The following is a 15,149-nucleotide window of genomic DNA, read 5'->3' as shown; positions in this document are numbered from 1 at the left end:
AAATCATCCCTCATTCTGAAATGGACTTTTCCAGTGATGAGAGATTGTGCTTTCACAGCCTCCCAGATGTTGGCTCACCTTCTTCCTTCTTCACAGACCAAGCGGCACAGCTGTATATTTTGGGGTGGATTCAGTCTGGAACCTGAGCTTGCAATGTAGTTTTGGTGACATGCAGTTTCTGGTGGTCACTGACAGAGTGCCATGTTTGGATAAGACAACCCAGGCAAAGGGGTGCATGCAGCAATCCAATTAATGTCAAAATATATGGATTACCATAGTTAATTTTCCAGAAATATCTATTTAGCAATGACCAAGTGAACCAGAAATGAGCAATTTAAAACCTTATCTTAAGCCTTCTGCTTATATTCAACGTTATAGGAGGTTTGGGGGGATGAGTTAAATCATGTTTCCAAAAATCAAACATATTGGTAAGTAGGAAATTTCCAGAAGGCAGCATCAATAAAGCTGCGTCTGTCACTCCATTTGAGATGGAGATGAGCTTGGCAAGAGCTACTGGCTGCACCGGCTTCTGGACAGAGTTGATAGTGGTCTGCAACAATGAAATCATAGCATCTGTTCTGCAGGGGTATAAACTGTTTAGAGCAATCCCTTCGGCTACTGGGCCAAAGTCAGCATTCCTCGCCACAGATGATACAGTCAGAAATGTTGACATCAAGCCCCACACTAAGCACAGCAAGGCATGTTGCTGGAAGTCAAACAATTACCACATTCGCTTTTGATGGAAATGTTTAAAATCCTGAGGGTCGGGATGGATATAGCACCAGGCACTTGCTGCATCAAAATGCATCACAGGTATAGGTAGGAATCACCTGATGATGTATCCAGACACAAGAATTCCTTGTACGTTCACCAGGAACGTCAGTTTAAACTGGACTCAGATCAGAGAATGTTGGTACATGTAATCCCAGCACTTGGGAGACTGAGGCAGGAGGATCTCTGAAGAATGTTGTCTAACAATTTCTTTCTAATTGAAACACTCCCTCTAAGAGAGAGGGGGGATCATAAAACTTAGAAAATAAACAACATGCAAGTCTCAAGAAGTTCCTGAAATTAACAAAACTCACAAGATCCCTCCCCAAGGTTATAGAAATAGCAAACAGTAACTCAGAGAGGCAATGCTCCAAAAATCCTGCTGTCTACAAGTGACTCTCTGATCCACTAAGCTGTGTGCAAGCTGTGCAGAGAGTTTGGGGGATGCCATGTTCTGAGTTGATACCCTTACTTGGGTGAGCATTCCAGTGATAGAGCTACCTTTGAGTCATCTCTGCCTCTGCAAGTAGCTCATTGTTTCACCATGCTGGACTTGGGTAGAATAATTTCTTCTGCCTGTCCTTGATGTCCTATATGGGGTGGGTGTGTGGGTGAGAAGATGTCTGTTCGCATCTCCCCTGAAAAAGCCAGAGGACACAGAAAGACCTTGTCTAAGAACAGAAATAAACATTTAGAACAAAGCTCTGCAAGAAGTGATTGTTACCTGCCCCTGGCCTAGGAACCAAACCTACATTTGGTTCATCACATATGAAGAGAGAAACCCAGGCAATAATAATCTTTTAAAGCCACAAGTGTGAGATCTGACTCGAACAATGACATGTATTGCCAAAATTAACAGTGAATACAGTAGCAACAGTAACAATGATGGTATCAGGAGTCAGTCAGAGACTATGATTTACTTAACACCTAAAACACCCCTGGGTGGCAGGATGGGTGCCTTAGTAAGTAATGCATGATGTGGCCAAACTTTTTAGAAAGAGTAGCAACAGCCAAGAGAATCAGAAATGAGCAATTTAAAACTTAAACTCTCTGCTCACATTCAATGTTACAACGTTGCAGGATTTTGTTTGGATAAACTACATCATGTCTCTGAGAATTAAACATATTGTTAAGTGGAAAATTTCCAGAAACAACATCAATAAAGCTTCCTCTGCTACTCCAGTTGAGATGGAAACAAGCCTGGTAAGGGTAGTGGCTGCACTGGCTTCAGGGTAGAAATGGCAGCATTCCACAATGTAACCCTGTAAGAGAGCCATAGAAGCCTCCTAGGGATGGAGAGATGGATCAGTGGTTAAGAGCGTTTGCTGTTCTTCTAGACTAGGACCGGGGTTTACTTCCCAGCACCCACATCAGGCTGCTCACAACCACCTATAACTCCAGCTTGAGGGTCTTTAATTTAATAGCCTCTTCTTGTAACACGATTAATAAAAACTTGGAGACAGAAATTGGGGTTCAACCTGAAGGTCAGAAAAGCAAAACAGCTAGTCACTGGCTTTTACCTCTTCCTCAGTCTGAAATGGTGATCCTACCTCGAGGAATCCCAGAATGAGACTGAGACTGAGAGCTGCCTCCTCCTGTTTTATAATTCTCTTTAGTTCTAGGATTAAGGGCATGCACCATTACCACCTGGTTTCTATGGCAAGCTAGTGTGGCTACTGGGATTAAAGGTGTGTGTCACCGCTGCCTGTTCTGTAAGGCTGGCCAGTGTGGCTGTTTTATTTCCTGATCCTCAGGCCAGCTTTACTTATTAAAGTACAAATGAAACGCCACTACATCTTCTGGCCACAGCAAGGATCTGAACCTGCCATAAACTCACACAGAGAAACACATATACACACAAAAAAAATTAACTTTAAAAAGAGAGAATCAGTTTACCCTGAAAGTAAATTTCATTATATGTGTGTGTGCATGTGTGTGTGTGTGTGTGTGTGTGTGTGTGTGTGTGTGTGTGTGTACATATGCACTTAGATTTTGCGAAGTGCTGAGAATTAAACTCAGATTCAAGTGCAGGCTAGACAAAGCACTCAGTTATATCCTGGCCTTCCATTTGTTTTTCTGAGATTCAGAGCCATGTAGCCTAAGCCTTTATAATTAGTCTGTTGGAATGCTGGGATTGTAGGCTTTGCACCTCCATGCTCAGCTAGAGAGCACATTGAAGACTGAGAATCCATCCAAACCTGGTGCTCTTGTGAACTTAGAGGAGAAAGACTAACAGAATGGGTGAGCTGCCCCTGCGGAGGTCTAAGGAGAAAGTCTAGCCCAGTCCCCAGAAGCAGCCCTGAGGTCTTGGATAGACTCTGGAGGATCCTTGTTTGTATAGTTTTGTTCCCCTCAATAACTATTTTTAGGACTTAACTTCTATTCTGAGTGACAAACGGGAAAAGAATTTCTTAAATATTCTCTTCAAAACAACTGCCATATTGTGTCTTACCATGGTGCCTGGGAGAATCAGCTACACAGTCTTGACCTTAGAAGTCTTCATTCTGTTTTGGAAAGTAACTAAAATTGCCTTTCCCCTTCTACTTGAATGAGTGTTTGTGATTCTTCTCTGGGCACAACTTGTCTACGTTCAAGGGAACTGTCTTCTCTCTCCAGTGTGTTTAGACGAAGAACTTGGAGTCTGGGATCTGTAACCACCAGGCAATTTGTTGGCAAATTATTCACCTGATAATGCTAAAATAATTGTGGTAAAATAATAGTTTTGTGAGTGTACTGTACAGCTGAGGATGCAGCTCAGTTAGTAGAGTGTTTCTGTAATGAACACAGAGCCCTGAGTTCCACCTCCCAGCACCACATAAAACCAGATGTGAAAAGGTGCACACCTGTACCCCCAGGTGGACACAGGAAGACTGCAAGTTCAAGGTCATTCTCAGTTATATCACGACTGGGCCAGGCGGGATATGTGAGATACAGCCTCAAAAGAACAAAGGAAGGGGGTGAGGGGATATTTGCACAAAGTGTGAAGATATATTGCTCTGATTGGTTTACTAAAGATCTGAATGGCCAATAGCTAGGCAGGAGAGTATAGTAGGCAGGACTACTAACACAGAGAGAACACTAGGAGGAGGAGAGATTGAGTTACTAGTCAGATAGCGAGGAGGCAGGATGGGCAGTATGCAGATGAGGTAATGAGCCTTGCAGAAGAACACAGGTTTAAAAATATGGGTTAATTTAAATTATAAGAACTAGTCAGGAAAAAGCCTAAGCCAAGGCAGAGCCTTTAGAATCAGTAACAAGTCTCTGAGCCACTGTTTGCAGGCTGCAGTCACAAGAAAGGACTACTACAGAGGAGAGCAGGGATGGGGATGGGTGGGAGGGGGAGATCAATGAAGCCATCTATTGAAGAGGCTTTGGCAGAACATGTGTGTATTTGTCCACTACAGAAAGAAAAAAAAGGTGTTGAGGCTGAAGCAGTTAAAAGCGCCATTGCTGTTCTTATGGAGGATCCAAGCTCAGCTCACAGCATATACACTGGGTGGCTCACAACCATTAGCTGTAACTCCAGCCCTAAAGGACCCAATGCCTTTGTCTGGCCTCTGTGACATGGCATACACACAAATCACAAATACACACACACACACACACACACACACACACACACACACACAGAGAGAGAGAGAGAGAGAGAGAGAGAGATCTACATTTTTTAAAAAAGATTCTATTTTGGCTCACAGTAGTGAAAGCACAAGGTCTGAGTGTCTTACTTGGCAGTGGTGAGTCTTAGGTAGCACAGAGCACCGGCATGGGCAGGGAGAAAGAGCACATCTATCTGTAGGAGCAGTTTCTCTCTCTTTGCTTAGAGAAGCAACAGGATTCCACCATGGGGGCTCCTTTCTGATAATCTTATCTCAATTTCACCAAGTCCCAGGATAGTTTCTACCCCTTTAACACCATTAGCATCTATCTGAGAATCAAACTCCTATGTGAGCACAGGAGTACAAACCCTAAACACCACGGCAGGGGGCATCAAGAAGAAACTCACTCTTTAGGGATGCTTGGTTCCTGATGCTACAGTTCCCAAACTTTAAGTGGAGACTGAGGAGGGCAACTATGGACAGCATCACACAGACCGAGCCTTGATGGGTCTTGGAGACACAAAGAGCCAGTCTTGGTCTACACCAGACAGCAAGGGACATAAGCTCGGCCCTAGTCACTGGCTGGGGTCCTCTATGGAGGATGTTCATTTGAGATGAGGTGTTTTGTTCTCTTAGCTTTTTGAGATAATTACAGATACCTTCTGGAAGAGCCTTCTGGTCTATCTGCTTCATTCACAGTAAAGAATAATAAAGCGATTGTACTCCCTCAATTAGCCCTGTTTTCCCTCATGGTAACAAGGATTATACACTATCACAATCAGGAAACTGATGGTAATCCATTTACCATAGCTGAATTTCACCACATCTCATTCCCTCTCTCTTTCTCCCTCTGCCTGTGTATACTTAGGTGATGTGGGATTCTCCTCTGTATGCTGTAGAATAATAAGGAAACTGCTTTGGACCTATAGCAAGGCAGAATTTAGCTAGGCAGGGAAAACTAAACTGAATGCTGGGAGAGAGGAGGCAGAGTTAGAGAGAAGCCATGGAGCCACCACCTAAGACAGACCAGATGTGCTGAAACTTTGCTGGTAGGCCACGACCTCGTGGTGATGCACAGATTAATGGAGATGGGTTAAATTAAGATGTAAGAGTTAGCAAATAAGAAGCTAGAGCTAATGGGCCATGCAGTAATTTAAATAATATGGTTTATGCGTGACTATTTAAGGTCTGAGCTGCCAAGTGGCCAGGAAACAAACAAGAGACCCCTTACAACACTTAGGTCTAAGCATTTATTCATTCTTTACTTATTCATTCATTCATTTATTTTCTTATTTATTTATTTACTTACTTATTTGGTTTTTCAAGACAGGGTTTTTAATTTAGCTTTGGAGCTTGTCCTGGAACTTGTTCTGCAGACCAGGCTGGTCTCTATCTCACAGAGATCCACCTGTCTCTGCCTCCTGAGCACTGGGATTAAAGGCATACACTACCACTGCCTAGCGGTCTGAGCAATCTACCTCATGTGGATATGTGGGACTTCCATAGTCAAGACCCATGACACTACAAAATAAGAATATCTTTGATCCTCCATTGCTATAATTAATCAAAGAATTTTCTTACTCATGATCTCCCTCATGAGCAAGGAAGTCAGGACCGTGAGGAGTGCGTGTACCCATTGAGACAGTGGGACAGATCTAACGGGAGACCACCAAGTCCAGTTGGAATGGGACTGATGGAACAGGGGACCAAACCGGACTCTCTGAATGTGGCTGACGGTGGAGGAGGACTGAGAAACCAAGGACAACGGCAATGAACGTGACCTCTACAGCATGGACGGGCTCACTGTGAGCCTTGTCAGTTTGGTTGCTCACCTTCCTGGACTTAGGGGGAGCTGGGAGGACCTTGGACTTAACATAGTGAAGGGAACCCTGATGGCTCTTTGGCTTGGAGAGAGGCAGAGTGGGGGTATGGGTGGAAGGGAGGGGAGGGAAGGGGAAGGTAGAGGGGAAGAGATGGAAATTTTTAATAAAAAATGAGAAAAAAAAGAATTTTATGGAAATGGGAGCTGTACAGAAATGGGAGCTGTACAGTATAACCTTTTCAGATTGATATTTTTCAAGCAACTTATATTGCTTGGGTTCCAGCCAGGTTATTGCCTGGATTGCTATTGTGTGCCTTTATATTTCTGAGTAATATTGCATGGTGTATATGTGTATATGTGCCATAGTTTGCCAGTCCAACTACCCAATAAATCTGGGCTGTTTCTAGTTTGGGGTTATGCTAAATGAAGTTGCTATAAACATTATTGTGTGGGTTTGTTGTGAATGTAGTTTTCATTTGCCTAGAATAAATACTCAAAACTGTAATTTCTGTATAGTATGGTACATTCATTACTTTTTCTTTCTTTCTTTCTTTTCTAAGACAGGGTTTCTCTGTGTAGCCCTGACTGTTCTGAACTCACTCTGTAGACCAGACTGGCCTCAGTCTCAGAGATCCTCCTGCCTCCTGAGTGTCGGGATTATAGGCGATGCCACCACTGCCCGACTTCATTATTTTTTCTGTTGCTGCGATGAACTATGCCAGGAAATGCAATCTGAGAAGAAAGGGTTTAATCTGGCTCATGTGGGTCTTCCCTCGCCAATCTAGAAACTCCCTCACAAGCATGCTCAGAGGCTTACCTAATCTAGACAATGACTCACTGACAGGACAAGAAGCTCCTGTCAACAAACCACATAAACCACTGAACACGGTGCACATTTGTTTCTGTAAGAAACTCCCAAATTGTCTTCTAGAAGGCTATACCCTTTTAAAATATCACAGACATCACAGCAACCCATGAGTGGTTTGTTTCTCTGTACTTTTTTCCCCCTAGCATTTGATGTTATTTAATACTTTAAGAGACCTTATTTAGGGGTTGGGGAGATGGCTCAGTGGTTAAGAGTGCTTAGTGCTTTTCCAGAGGAGCCAAGTTTGGTTCTCAGTACACCTATAGGCTGTTCACAACAGCCTATAACTCCAGCTCCATGCAATCAGAAACCCTCTCCTGGCCTTTGCAGGCACCTGCACTCTTATGTGCACACCCACACACAGATACACATTTATGTACATAATTTAAAGAAATAATATAAATCTTTTAGAAGTTACTACATTTGTTCTGACAGATGTACCCTATTGTTCTTTAGGGATTTAATTTACATTTTCTAGATGGCTCATGATATAAAACGTCTTTTTTTTTTTTTTTTTGTTTTCATCTGCCCCAAATTTCTGTTGATATCTTCTGTTCATTTTCTAGGTTGGAGTGCCTGTGTAATATTTAGGTTCACGTTGTAAGAGTTCTTTATAGCTTCCAGTTGCAAATCCTTGGTCAAATGCGTGATTTGCAACTATTACCTCCCAGTCCATAGTTCGTCCTCTTGCCTTTTCCTCTCTCCACAGAGCATTTTGAAGGGCACAAGATTTTCATCTTACGAGGTCTTCTTGTCAGCTTTACTAGGTTCAGTCACATGGGACACATGGCTAGGCTGGTGTGTGAAGGTGTTTCCAGTGTGGTGTAAGTAAGGACAGAAGATCCACCCTGAGTGTGAAGGTGGGCATCTCACGGGCTGGGTCCCAGACTGAACACAAAGTGAGAAGGTAGAATGGCAGCAGATCGCCGGCACTCAGCTGCCTCTCAGCATGTGCAGAAATAGCCGTGGTGTAGAAATAGGAGCGGCAGCTGTGACACACACGTCCTGTGAAGGAAGGGTTGCGCACCTCGTTTGGGGAGCTTTTCCCTCAGCTCGCAGGCCACCCTCGTTCTCACAAACACCTTTTCTTTTTTTTTAATAAATGGTGTCTATTTTTATTTCTAACCATGTATTCCTGGTGCAATTCTTTATTCTGGGCCCCAAGGGCGTGGAGCGAGGTGCCCTCTAAACTCAGATTTGCAGCCTGGCTACCAGCAACATTTTCCTTTCTTTTTCTTTGCTTCTTTTTCAGAGACTGGTCAAAAGCCTAAGCATATTTTCCCTAACACTCTAGCTTCCCACTCTTTCTTGGGAGACCCCTTACCCCCACCTCCCAAATACAACTGCTTGCTGACTTCCATTGCTGAATATATGCTAGCTTTCTGGGACCATGACTCGAGAGGGCATGATTTATTTTCTCTTCTTTTTCTCTATCTCCCTTATCCTGGAAGCTTCCAAGATTTACAGCTCTCCCGTCCTATTTCCAAGTCCTTTGTTTTTAATCAAGGGTACTGACCACATTGTCAAATGAGGCACACTGACACTGTGCTGCTTCCTGTCCCCTCTAAATGCCACCAGAGTTATTAGGGTCAGAGCCTGGGCCTTGGCAGCCCTGAGCAGCTCTGCTTAGATATCTACCCATCCTCAGTCGGTCCATTAAACAGAAAAATAAGTGAAAAGCAGAGAACAAAGGTGCATGCCGTATGGCCACAATGGGAAGAGGGACAAGGGGGTCCTGGGACCAACCAGGTCTACCTTTTGAGGAGTGGGTTGTCCTGGCATGAGGTTTAGGAGGTTTAGGTCTACATATAGGATAAGAAGTAGGCATAATTATGTCTACCTCTCTGATCAAGATGCAGTCCCAGCCCCTCACTGACCTGTTATTGTCACAGTGCCAGTTTCTTGCACAAGGGGGTGTGACAAGCTATCGGAACGCTATAGACTCTCTCCAGGAGACAAGCCCCACTCTGACAGAGGACACCAGGGCCAGTCTTTCCCTTCTCCTAGCATGAGACTCCAGGGGCAATTCTGCTTCACTGAGGTCCATTTTTCTCCATAGTCCAATAACCAAAGGTGGGGGAGGGAAGCAAGCAGGGGGAACAAATGTCTCTTTAGGGGATTTTCACTCCTGCCGGGAGGGTGACCAAAATATTGCAGGGAAACAGGTTCTGAGGAAGAAAGTTATCTGACACCAATAGCCATTCCCTCCCTGTTGATCTAATTGCAGCGCTGGGGAAGGCAGGGGGGCGGCTGGATTTGCAGAGGGCTGGCAAATGCCACCTGCATCCCTTCCTGAACTGAAGAAGGAATTAAACACCAGAATGTTGTGAAGGAAGCTGTAGAGTCAGACACGGTGGGTTTAACAGCAAGGGAAAGCGAGCTGCACACAAAAGGCCTGTCCCTGGAAGCCACAACATATAGGTGCACAGGGAGAAAATACAGCCAAATACATTTTCATGGTGTGGCAAGCAGACACGGCTGAACCCAAGGAGGTTATGGCTGCTGCTGAAATCTCTAGCACCATAAAACTGCACGGAAGCCACTCTTAGACTCTGAGGATCAAACAGCTGGATTCAGAGCCAAGATAATAGGAAAGCAACCACTGTTTAAGAGGAGATGGGAAAGTAGAAACAGTCTGCCTCAGAGGCAGGCAGATCTCTGAGTTTGAGGCCAGACTGGTCTACAGAATGTGCTCCAGGACAGCCAGAGCTACACAGAGAACCCATGTCTCGATTTTAAAAAAACTGCATTGAAAAGAATCTGCCTCACTTCTGCAGGTTCCATGCCTTGCTTCTCTCTCAGGTTTCCTCAGTGATTAATTCATTTGAGTGTGTGCAGTTGCTTCAGACAGGAGTCTTGTCTTCCATTATGAAGAAAGACATGTAGATAGGAGAGATAGCAGATCCTCAGCTGACCCTTCAGCAAGGAAGACCAGAAGCCAGAGAAAGGACCACAGGGTTGGAACAGGCTAGAGAAAGTGGATTGCCAATTTAAAAAAAAAACGTCTCAGATCAGAAAAAAAGAAGTTATAGCTTATTTATATTTATTTATAAAATTAAAAGAACTGAGGGTAAAGCTTGGTGGTAGAACTCTATCTAGCAGATAAAGAGTTCAATCTGAGAGAGAGAGAGAGAGAGAGAGAGAGAGAGAGAGAGGTTTGACATCAACCTATTTTATGTGTTGCTATCAGCCACACATCTCTAGACCAGACCAACATAAACACATCCCCTCCCCAGCTCATTTCTTGAAAGAGCTTCCTCCAGTGACCCCTAAAAATGTCTTGAGGATTATAAAGTCACACAAAAAAAGAAATCTTAAAGCCGGCAGGATATAAGATGTCTAAAGATGACATTTCCAACTTCCTCTCTTTGCTAACACTGAAGAAACGGGGGCTGTTGGAGGCACAGGCCAGCCTAGAGGATCCTAGACTAGCATGTTTGAAACTGTAATGACAAATGCACAGGCACTGGAGGCAGACCTGGTACACCCGGCGACATGTGCCTGGAATGCCAGTACCTGGAGGCTGAAGCAGGAGAATCAGCCTGGGCTTCAGAGCAACAGGATTCTGTCTCAAAAACCGAACACTAGAAACTGCACCCTCATCCATGCAGCTCGCCCTTACCCCTCTTCTGTTTGTTCCCTTAGCCCCTCACCTCACACACAAGCCATCACCAGACACAGCGGGATAAGTGGGCCAATGGCAAACCACGAACAGGGCGTAGTAGCTCAGCTGGCAGAGTGCTTGCCTAGCATGCACGAAGCCCTGGTTTGATAGCCCGCCCTACATAAACCTGGCTTGCTTGGCACCTGGCTAAACTCCCAGAAGTCACGGAGTGGAGGCGGAAGGGTCAGCTGTTCAAGCTCATCCTCAGCCACATAGCGAGTTTTGGGTCAGTCTGAGCTACAAGAGACACTGCCTCCGAGGAGGGGTGGGGATGGGGTGTCAATGGGGCTTTTGCTAGAAGAAAGGAATGGATAATGTTAGGAGCCTTGGTCAGAAAAAAATAATAAATTATAATTAAAAATACTCCCTCTCTTTTCCCTAAACTCCTATTTCTTAGTCTGAAAAACATCCACACACTCAAGAGATCCTTTCATCACTATGTCCAAATATGCTATTCTAAGCAGACTTTATGTGAAGTAACCTCAGGGAGCCTTCTGAGGGTGGGGAGTCTGCCTCCAAATTAAATGCATATGGCTTAAGGTTTCAAGATCTGGTGAGGTACATTGTGTCTTCCCTGTATACCCCAAACCAACTACGAAAAAGAAAGGGTGAGGAGACCCTTACCTTAACTTCCGGAGCACTGAGAAGGGATGGTATGTCAGTACATTTGCAAGGAGAGAGCAAGCAAGAGAAACAGCATCCCCAACAAAGCAGTCAAGACCCATGAGCCATGAGCAGGCAAGCTGCCCCGCAAAGGAAGCAAGGCTGTCTGGGCACTCGGGCATCTCACTCAAGAATGTGTAAAGGGAGAACAGTGTGAGGGACAGGACAGGACACGGTCATCTGATAGGATCTGTGGCCAAGACTGTGACTCCTGAGTCCACAGAAAATTAAACAGAAAAATCCGTGTTGTACAAGAAGATAGTCACCTCCAAGCAAGACACCATTTATTCACGTGCTAGCCTCAGCCCCTGACATATAACGAGAGCAGAAGTGTGGACACACACAGACAAGCACAAATTCTCACACATGAACACTTGACCAGAGGCGAGCATCCCATGGCCTAGGTGTGGCAATGGCCACTGTGAAAACTCACTTACAAGGATTTTTTTAATTGTTTTGCGCTCATTTTCATCTTTCCCGTTCCTTCTGATAGTGGCTGAGACCGTATTTTGAAATCCTAATCCACCACTACAGGACTGCAATTACATAAATACAGCATTATAAATGAAGGTTAGCACACCAGAAATAGCACAGCCCAGGCAGTAGCAATTTGTCTTTGTGGATGCTAGCGTGTGTGTGTGTGTGTGTGTGTGTGTGTGTGTGTGTGTGTGTGTGTGTTTATAAGTACCTTCCATTTACTTGGCGTTTGGAAAATCATTTATTAGATCAAGCAAGGAAGTAGATTAAAAACCCTCAGCTCTGTTTCTAACTGGACAATATGGGGCAAGAAAAGGCAGGTTCTTCTAGTCACAGTAAATGAAAAAGGGGTAAGGAAAGAGCTCAGGTCAAATCATACATCCTTAGAAGGGTGTGCAGTTGCCCAGGCTGAGAGTACTCCATATGCAGGGACCTGTAGTGCAGCAGCAATCAGAAGACCCTGGGACCTCTGGTACTGCAGCCTAAGTACCCCTCTCTCCAGATCGTGCAGCCCAGGATAGTCCTTGACTTGAGATCCTTCTGACTCAACCTCCTGTGTACTGGAATTAGAGGAATAAAATATCACATCTGGCTCATTCACTCTTTCTTTGAATTGTGCATTCGTGTGTGTGTGTGTGTGTGTGTGTGTGTGTGTGTGTGTGAAACAGAGAGATGCTCACACACGCACTTGCATGTGGAGGTTTGAGGTCAACCGCAGGTGGTGAACCTCAGGATGCTGCTGTTTTCCTTGTTTTTGAGTTATCGTCTCATGCATGTTTCTCTTAATGATGCCCGTGAATAGGTGGAGGCAACTAACGGGAAACTAATGGATGTTTCCTCCGCTGATGCCAATGCTGAGACTCGGAGACTCTCCTCTTCTGCGTCTCTCCTGGATGTGACTGTCTGAAACTGCTGACCGGCGTTGCTTGTCACTTCTCAAAATTCTGAACAAATGGCCGTGCTGCAGGGTGAGGATTGATGGCGATGAAGCCCATATGTGCTACGCTTTCTAGATCAAATGAAATGTTCAGCCAACTCATCTGTCAGCTAGTTAATCATAATAATTACTGCACTATATGGTAATTAGGCATAAATGGGACATAAATGACTCCTGCTAGCACCATTGTATATATCAGACAACAAATGTTGTGGATTTTTTCCCCTTTAATAGTTTTCGAGTATTCATCTGTATTAGACACTTGTCTCACCGTGGCAACAGAATACCTGATGAAAGGAGCTTTGTCTGGGTTTACACTTCCAGGGCAGGCAGCCCATCATGGCAGGGAAGATGCCAGGCAGGTGCAGGAGGTGCCTGATCACATGACCACCACAGCCAGGAAGCAGAGAGCGATGAATGCTGGCACTCAGCTGCCTTTTGTTGTATTATTCTGTCCAGAAGCCCAGTCCATGCAACAGGGCTGCCCATGTACAGGGTGGGTCTTTGCACCTCAGCTAAACCAATGTGGGAAATCCCTCAGAGGCATGCCCGGGGATTTTTTTCCCCACAATAATTCTAAATTCCAGCAAGTTGGCTTCAAGAGTAAGTCTAAGAGTCAGAGTAAGTCATGGCCTGTCTACTGAGTCAGCTGCATGGATGCCCCAAAGCGATAGAAGAAAACGCCCCCACCAGGATTGAAAGAAACAGCCTCACCAGGGTAGAAGGAAATGCCTCATGTGAGCCCTGAAACCAGTTGACAAAAAGCAAGCTCTCACCTTTAAGAGAATAAGGAGTGGTTTATTATAGACCCAATTATGAGCAAGCACAGGTGAGGAACATGGACTCATATCTCCACACAGAAACAATGCCATTAAACTTACACATCTTCATACAAAGAAAAGTCATGAAACCAGTTATGTTGGTGGGAACATCTGGTTGGTGGGTTACAGCAAGGCAGGGAAAGACTCCCTTCTGGGTTTCAAGTACCATCTAGTGACATTCAGAGCTCTTCAATGGGTGGCAACTGGCAATCTGTTAACATATTCCAAAAGGATTTGTCTGACATCACAAGGCTGTTAGATCAAACACAAAGTGGGTAATGGGTGGGTACTCAGGGGATAAAGATAGCCAAAAATACTGTGGTTCTGGACGTGCCACATTCCAACTCTCCACAGTCATAAAGTTCTAACATGTCCATCACCCTTCTAGCATCTGTAGCCCAGGTGGTTGTAAGTTGTAAGGGTAACTTCAGTTCATGAGATGAACGAATTTCTCATGCTGTGTGATCTTGCTCTAGCCAAATGGAAAATCAGGGCCTCTGCATGTAATCAAAGAGAGAGCCTCCACAGAGAATCAGGATGAGAACCTGAGACACAGGGGCTCACAGAGTTTGTATGCACGTGATGTTCAGTGAAGTTCTCTTTCCTGTCACAGGCCTCCTCCTGTTTCACAGCAGCATCACCTCCACATCCACTGGCAAGCAAAGCACCACAGGTTTCCGTCACCTCCCCACAAGTTAGATGCTCCGGCCCTGAATCCCACACAAAGGGTACTCACCTTCATCCTCAAGTCATGGTATCCTGCGCTAACATCCCCAGCTTATTCATGCTGAGAAGTGCTCATCAGACAAAAATTATTCAACATTTGTTTAAAGCCAACAAGTAAAATAAGCAGGTTTCAAGTATCCCTGGGTGTAGATGTATCATGCATGAGCGTGTTCTGATCCTGGGAAAATGATGAGGGCAGTTTCTCTTTCGTGTGTGTGTACTGGCTCACTCCTCATGGTTTGCTCTGCCTGCTTTCTGATAAAATCCATACCACGTGCCCAAGAGTGCTACCACCTGCAATGAGCTGGACTTTCTCATAGCAATTATTAATCAAGAAAATGCCTCATAGGCTAATCTGGTGGGAACTTTTTCTCAATTGAGGCTCCCTCTTTTCAAATGATTCTAGCTTGTATCAAGTTGACAAAACACTAGCCAGCACAGATGTCACACCCAACACACACATAAATAGCAGGCAGAATGATCACATCTGCCACCCTGTCCCAATACTTTCTCTTAAACTCCTTCTATACACAAATATGCAAACCATTGGCTGGATAGACACTTGTGGTGGTTTGGAAGAAAATGGCCCCAAAGGGAGAGACACTCTTAGGAGGCGTGGCCTTGTTGGAGGAAGTGTGTCACTGTGGGTGCGAGCTTTGAGGTCTCTTTTGCTCAAGCTTCTCTCAGTGCGTCTATCGGTTGACTTCCTGTTGCCAGCAAGATGCTCATCTATTCCTCCAGCACCACGCCTGTCTGCAAGCTGCCATGATCCCCACCATGATGATAATGGACTGAACCTCTGAAACT

Source organism: Arvicola amphibius, chromosome 3 (assembly GCF_903992535.2).
Source record: "Arvicola amphibius chromosome 3, mArvAmp1.2, whole genome shotgun sequence".
Taxonomy (NCBI): Eukaryota; Metazoa; Chordata; class Mammalia; order Rodentia; family Cricetidae; genus Arvicola; species Arvicola amphibius.
Note: the sequence above shows the minus strand (reverse complement) of the source record.